We start from the raw sequence: 7,171 nt of genomic DNA, 5'->3' as shown, positions 1-7,171 counted from the left end.
ATCTATATTTGTTTAACGATTATTTTTAATAATTTTCTCTCTGTTATTGCGTGTTCGTTTCTCTTTTATTCCCATCTGTGATTTTATTTTTGATCTCCAATACAAATAAAGATATTTCCTCCGTCTGGCTGTTTTTCTTTCTACAAAACGAGAGGTTACATTGCGGAACTATTATTCTAACGAGTCGTATCTATTTATCACTCGACGAGATGCGGCTGTACCGCTGGATGCTCCTGAACCAGTTGTTGAGTTTCCCACACGTGCGGAATCTATGCTAGATGTGACGAAACAATTGTTGTGAATAATAAAATCTCGTATATCCCATCTTTCGTCTTTCACTTGTTGTATTTATATATATTCTCTCTCTATATATATGTGTGTGTGTGTGTATGTGTGTGTGTGTCTGTATGTATGTGTGTTATATCATTATTATTATTATTATTATGATATATATATATTTATTTATATATATACATATATACATATACTAGACTACACTACTCGTGACCCGTTTAGTCACCGGGAAAGTCTGAGTTTCCCAGCAACGGAGTTAAGTTTCGCGGTTTTTTCATTTAGTTTAGTTTCGTGGGTATGTTATTTCGCATACTTTCAACGTCTGTGACATCGAAGTTACGCGTAAACGGCTACTTTCCTCAGAATAGAATAGATTTGACTGCTATTTCTTACACGCCCTCCTACTACGTAACAGGTATTCCGGGTGTCGTAAGATGAATACAAACATATAATATAACACGAAGATAGAGGATAATAGTATTTAATAGTAGATTCCAACATTTGTTCTTGAACAGTACACCAGCTTTAAATATTCCAACCACATGAAGCGTCCTCACACGGCTGTTGCACGGTAGCATTCAGATGTATAACAATTATAAAGAATGTTTTTTACAATGGCATTTTGAATATACACGCAGCAACCTAAAGCTGGTGTAAGGTGCAGAGGCAAATGTTGGGATCTACTATTAAAACTTGTTATTCCTCTTCATCGTGTTATATACCATCCTAATATGAATATATAAAAGTAAGGTTGTGTGCTGTCTGTCTCCTACGATTTAGATTCCTAACTACTCCCACATTTTGCGGTGCAGTTTAACCAAAACCGGGTATCTTATAGTCGTGATTCATATCAAGCCCTTCTGGGTATTAGCGCGCGTCTACGATGAGTCTACGATTTAAAAAAAAATTACAATCAATTTTTCCCATTTTAATGCATTTTTGGCATATATAAGGGAAGTAACTCTCTAAAAATTTATTATTAAATCTCAGAACGTAAAAAGCTACAGTAACACCACCCCCTTTGAGATGGCTATTATACTTTACATCTCTAAAAATGCTTATATAGTTATTTCCCTTACAAACCCGAGCAAAGCCGGGCGATACTGCTAGTATGAATATATATGTGGACGCTTGTTGCAATTCGAAGGTTACTCAACATCTTCATATTTTGAGATACCCACCATTATTGTATGCGTAATACATAAGTCGAATACCAGCTTTTTTTCTTATAGAAATTCAAATAACAAAATAATGTGAGTGCATCTCATGTTTGTGACAATAACCAGAATATTATCTTTTTCTGAAATATTCGGTTTCAAGTATAAAAATATACTTAATATCATATACCTTTAATCAATATCCATAAATGTATTAGAATATACTCCGCTGCACACCAGGAGATGTCAATGGGTTCGGTGGTCAATGTGACCTAGCACTGTTTCCTTGAACCGATCTTTGCTTGGAATTATCACCCACCACCTTGTTATTAAGGTTTGTTAACCATTACCACTAGTTTTGTTGTATTTCTTTTACTAACGCAGAACAAAAAATACAATTAAAGGAACGCTTCCTTTCGAGCGTTCACCACACACTGTCATATTTATTATTCATATCGATATTGTCCTCTTTGACATATTCTGTAATTGCTCCTTTAGTTTATTCTATAAGTTTTTCCCATTCGAAAACAATGCACAAAATATTCCTATGTATATGTCTTTGTATTTAATCATTGTTCGCGTTTGTTACGTCTCGAGATAAGATATGCTACGGAGTGCAGTTTTTTGCTGAACCGATACGTTACGGGGACGTACACATATCAACACAGGGTGTCAAGCGGTGAGCACGAATTAAATTCATATATATATATATACATATATATATATCTATATATATATATATATATTATATTTATATACGTATATATATATATTATATTATATATATAATATATATATATATATATTATATATATATATATTATCTCTATATATATATATCTATATACATATATATATAATGCATGTATATATACATACATATATATATATTCATATACATACGTACATATATAGATATATACATATATACATACGTACATATATATAGATATATACATATATACATACATGTATATATATACATATATACACATATATATACAATATATTTTACATATATATATATACACATATATATACATATATAATTACATATATATATATACATATACATGCATATATATTTACATATATATATATACATATACATGCATATATATATATATATATATATATATATATATATATATATATACTAGCAGCATAGCCGGCGGCGTTGCCCGGGTATGTAAGAGCCCTAGTAGGCAACGACTAATCCAATCTAGTCCTTTCCCTCTAGGGAACGAAGGCGCATGTGTAGGTTGCAATGTCTTCTCTTCACTCCCAAATAACTATCAAACAGCTATCGATAATTCAACCCAACCCAATTCCTACCAAGAAGAATTACATTCGAGACTTTACCCCCCCACACCGCCACTTCTGCTAATAGATGCTGCAGCCGCAAGTTATTCGAATAGATTTTTTGTTTACACTTTCTTTATAACTACCACTCCAAACGTTTTACCTTGAATTTTTGACGTACCTTAAGGGTCCTCGGACGCTACTTGCAAACTCTTGGTTTATTATAAACCGCTTTTGTCGTGTGCACCAAAAAAACCTTTTCCAATCGTTTGTTCAGTTTGGTCACTTTTGACTTTTTCGTTGTTGTCACTCACATTGCTGCCCGTTTTTGTACATTTTTATACATTTTGGGATACTTACCCCACGTGTTCCGAGAGTTAAAAAGGTCGAGTTGCGTCCCCTAGACAGTCTGTAGAAAATGTGTTTCATATAAAAGGCTTAGATTCTCGACCCATGTCGAACTTACCGATTTTTTTTCAGACCTAGGGGGACTTTTCAAAATTTTCGCTGCGTTAGTTTTGAATTATGACATTGGGCTATGTGTGTGTCAAGTTTCATCAGAATCGGTTGAAAGCCGTGGTTAGGGTGAGGGTACAACCTGACAGACACACAGACACACAGACAGACAAACTGCCGTTTATATATAGAGAAGATATATATATATATATATATATATACATGTATATATATTGGGTTGTACGGAAAGTTCGTGCCGAGTTATAGTAGCTTACCTTTTGACTTATTTTAGAACATAGTTAGATCCATAGAATAGTATTTGAGTAGACATTTATTTAGAGTACAGTTTAAGCTATCTTTTCGCGGAAGAAAGTTTATGTTCCTATAATCTCTTTTAATTCTTGAACCCTTTAAAATGGAAGATAAGAAAGTTCATTTTCGGCACTTGATGCTTTTCTTTTTCCGTAAAGGGAAAATGCCTCACAGGCAAGCAAAGAAATATGCCTAGTTTACGGTGATGTTTCTTTTATCGAAAGAACTGTACGAAAGGGTTTCGCAAGGTTCCGAGCTGGAGATTGTAGCCTTATTGCTAAAGAGCGATCAAGCAGAGCATCCACTACAGATGAAGACAAAATCAAGTCATTGAGAATAACCCACATTGGACAACACGAGAATTGGCAGAAAGCCTCAACCTATCAAAATCCGTCGTTCATGAGCAACTTGGTTACACAAATCGCTACGATGTTTGGGTACCACATGAGTTGAGAGAGAAGAACATTTTGGATCGCATTTCCCTCTGTGATTCGCTTTATAAACGAAATGAAAAGGCGCCTTTTTTAAAGCAAATTCTGACAGGTGATAAGAAATGGATTATCTACCGAAATGTTCAGAGAAATCGATCCTGGAGTAAGTGACATGAGCCACCCTTAGCCACCCTAAAAGCGGGTCTTAACCCTAAAAAAGTCTTGCTTTGTGTCTGGTGGGATTTGAAAGGAATTCTGTACTAAGAGCTTCTCCCAAGAAACCAGACAATTAATTCTGAGAAATACTGCACACAACAGGACAAGTTAAAAGCAGCAATTCAAGGAAACGCCCAGAATTGGCCAACAAGAAGGGTGTTGTTTTCCAACATGAAAATGCAAGACCGCACGTTTCTTTGGGAACCAGACTGGGACCAAATTCCTGCACCAGATATTGCTCTTTCGGATTTCCCCTTATTCGGTTCTCTGCAAAATAGTCTTAACGGTAAAAATTTCAATTCCTTGGATGACGTAAAAGGATACTTTGATGAATTCTTTGAAACCACCTCGATTCTGGGAAGGGGGTATTTTCCAGTTAAAGGAAAGATGGAGACGCATTGTGCAACAAAATGGTTCATATTTGGTTGATTGAAAATGTAATGGCAAGTATTTATTGACCTTTTGCTTTCCTTTAAAAATCGGCACGAATTTTCCGGACAACCCAGTACACACACACACACACACATCAAGTTCATGGATTCCTAAATATTTGTAAGTTTGGCTTTGGTCTAATTCTCTTATTTCATTGGTTTTATCTAGTGTGATGTTGCTACTCTTAACTACTTTTTTCTTTTTTCAGGGTTACTTTCGCGCATTTTTCTAATCCAAATTTCATATCTATTTCTTTGGTAAATCCATGAACTGTCTTTAATAGTGTTTCCAGCTGTTTGTCATTTGCAGCGTATAGTTTTAGGTCGTCCATATATAAAAGGTGGCTGATTGTTTTGCCGTAACATTTGTATCCGCATCCAGTTCTATTTAGCAGATCAGATAGAGGTGTCAGTGCCAAGCAGAAAAGGAGTGGAGAGAGCGTGTCTCCCTGGAATATTCCTCTTCAAATGGGGATGTCTTTGGTTTTCACGAGTATTATTATTATTATTATTGTTATTATTAATTATTATTATTATTATTATTATTATTATTATTATTATTATTATTATTATTATTATTAGTATTATGTGAAGGGCTGGTATTAACAAAATTAATGTTGGAACTCTCAGAAAATGAACTTTTATTTAGCAGACTGATATTATGACAAGATATAATTTGTGAAATATTCTTTGTGTTGGAGAAGGCAACTCTAACTATACGAGAATTAATAATTGAATAATATCTAGAATTTTTTGGAAAGTTCTTACCAACCAATTCATGGAACTGCAAATGAAGATTAGATTTAATTTGTTTTCCATACGGAATAACAAACCAAACTGTTTTCCTAGTAACAGTCAAACTGTATGTGGAACTATCTTTAAAGAACGGTGAAATACGTCTAGAGTGAAAAAAATGGGCTTAAATAAGGCTAGCCTCCCTTATCTGTAAAGAATTTTATATGTTTTGTGTTGTTTTCAATATATACATATATATATATGTATGTATGTATGTATATTATAACGACGGGATTCTTTCAGTTTCCGTCAACCAAATCCACTCACAAGGCTTTGATCGGCCCGAGGATATAGTGAAGACACATGTCCAATGTGCCACGCATTGGATCTGAACCCGGAAACATGTGGTTGGGAATCAAGCTTCTGACCTCACAGCCTATTTTTTTACGTGTTTCTCCTAAATGTGTTTTGTCATTATATCTCTCGTAAATTGTTTGCTTCGCTGAAATACAAGTATTTTCTCTCATCTTATGTTAATATCTTTTGTCGGAAGAGGGAACAAGTGTCATACGTTGCGTTAGAGTACAATAATCACTCCTTTTTTTCATTTTATTGTATTACAATACACACTTGTACGACCGCACGACACACACAGATATATATATATATGTATATACGGTGGGCCAAGAGCCACGCACCGAAACAGGTGTGTGTGTCTATGTCTGTTTCTGTATGTGTATGTGCTTGTGTCTGTTTCTGTGTGTGTATGTGTGTCCAGAATCGCTTGACACCCGATGCTGGTGTATTTACGTCCCCGTAAACCAACGGTTCACCAAAGAGACCGATAAAATAAGTACTAAGCTACCAAAGAATAAGTCCTGAGGTCGATTTCTTCTACTAAGAGCGGTGCTCCAGCGTGGCCGCCGTCAAATGACTGAAGCCATTTAAAGGAGAAAGAATAAATACACACATCCATCTATGTCTTTAAGAGAGAGAGAGAGAAACAGAGATGGAGAAAGATAAAAAGACAAATGTAAACATAGAGAATGTGATGGGCAGATTATACAACCATATGGGATAAAAGTAGTTTTAATTGCCGTGAATATAACACCCTCACATCCCCGCCACTGTCATAAACTACTGGAGTCTCAGTAATGAAGGCGAGAGGGAGAAGCAAAGCCAGGGAGACGGAGAGAGAAAGAGAGAGAGAATTCTCCTCCGTTCAAAATTAATATTAGTACTCGATGACCTCCTTTGTTTATTGTTGAACCATGATAATTCATTAGCATTTGTGCCCCAACGATCAGACGAACCTATTTATATAAATTAATTAGACACATGATATGCACTGCATATTACTTATTCAGAGGAGAATACTCAAATAATGTATATGATTCTACACAAACATAGGAAAATAACAATGGGGTGTATATGCATATCGCAATGCAATGCCAAAATTCACGCGCAAATACACACCGAACGAGAGACAAGAAAATACTGACATAAACATTGTAACATACTGTAAAGGTCAAGATTTGACCGCGACAAATAAATTAATACGTGATGCACGATCGTAACATTTGGTTCATATAATAGGTCTTATGTATGGTTATTAAGTGTATTATCTGATATATTTGTAGTATTGTACTTCCGCTTGAATTCCTTAATAGCTTGGTCTAGGTGTCTATTAGAGCATCCGTTGCTAATTAATTGAATTCCGAGGATGAGATTGTAAACGCTCTTCTGTGGAGTGACTTTTATCATTGGCAACCTATGATAGTGTGAACATTCATTGCCTCCGTGTAGATACATGGTTCATCATTTCATTAGTGTATAC

At 35.0% G+C, this 7,171-nt stretch overlaps 1 long non-coding RNA gene across 1 annotated transcript in view; it reads right to left on the bottom strand.

Annotated features, from left to right (window-relative positions):
* Positions 1–4,250: 4,250 nt before the first annotated feature.
* The window catches only part of LOC118767558, a 13,419-nt gene continuing 10,498 nt past the window's right edge, over positions 4,251–7,171 (bottom strand). The window contains exons 3-4 of the long non-coding RNA XR_005003480.1: positions 5,433–5,436; positions 4,251–4,377 (exon numbers count right to left, since the gene is read on the bottom strand). This is a non-coding gene — a long non-coding RNA (uncharacterized LOC118767558). The remainder of the gene's footprint in view (positions 4,378–5,432; positions 5,437–7,171) is intronic.

The sequence above is a fragment of the Octopus sinensis genome, linkage group LG22 (assembly GCF_006345805.1).
Source record: "Octopus sinensis linkage group LG22, ASM634580v1, whole genome shotgun sequence".
NCBI classification, from domain to species: Eukaryota; Metazoa; Mollusca; class Cephalopoda; order Octopoda; family Octopodidae; genus Octopus; species Octopus sinensis.
The sequence above is the reverse complement of the archived record's forward strand: the minus strand, read 5'-3'. Positions and strand labels throughout refer to the sequence as shown.